Source organism: Bos indicus x Bos taurus, chromosome 15, assembly GCF_003369695.1.
Source record: "Bos indicus x Bos taurus breed Angus x Brahman F1 hybrid chromosome 15, Bos_hybrid_MaternalHap_v2.0, whole genome shotgun sequence".
Lineage (NCBI taxonomy): Eukaryota > Metazoa > Chordata > Mammalia > Artiodactyla > Bovidae > Bos > Bos indicus x Bos taurus.
Window position 1 is genome coordinate 84,082,559 of NC_040090.1, and position 795 is coordinate 84,083,353.

Genomic DNA, 795 nt, shown 5'->3' on the forward strand with positions numbered 1-795 from the left:
AAATATAAATACTCGGAACAATATTGAACCTCATAAACCATAATGAATAAAAAGTTCCATCTTAGGTGTAGAAAAGCTTCTGGAGGAAACATGGCAAGCCATTAACAATGATGAAGTCTGCAGAGAGAAGCTGGACTTGGGGTTGGGGTGGTGGGGGGGGGGGCGGGGCAGGACTCACTCTATTGCTCTCGCTCCTCTCATTGCTTTAAACTGTCTCCATGAAGCTCACCTACATTCCTGGGGATTCCTCACATTCATTCCTCTACAACCCATTTCACTTCCTCATGGGGTAAATCAAGTCAAACAGGCCAAGTTTTCGAGTCACTTGACTCAACCTGGCAGCTCCGTGCTGTTGGCCATGGCAATCACTTGCCTCGTGCAGCCCCTGAGCATGTGAGACAGGCTGGCGCAAAGCTTGATGTGGAAATCACTCAGAAGATTTCAAGACTCGTGTTGAAAAAAGGACGTCAAGTAACCTGTTGGTTTTTAGGAAAGTTTAGATTGTGTATGTGGCTCATATTATCTTTCTGATGGACAGCACTGTCCATGTGAAAGGCTCACACTTTGTCTCAGCTTTCAGGTGAACCCAGAAAGAACTACTCAGAATTCTGAACCACATACAACGACCACACTCTAAATCCACCTATAATGCAAACATGTTCAATGTTCAAAACCAGAAATGCTATAGGTATTACAGCAGCGGATTAGCCATAAAGAAAATGTAACTCAACTTCCACTAAGCATCTGTAGTGGCTGTAACAATGAATGGCACTCAATTCGGCTCTTAACAAATTT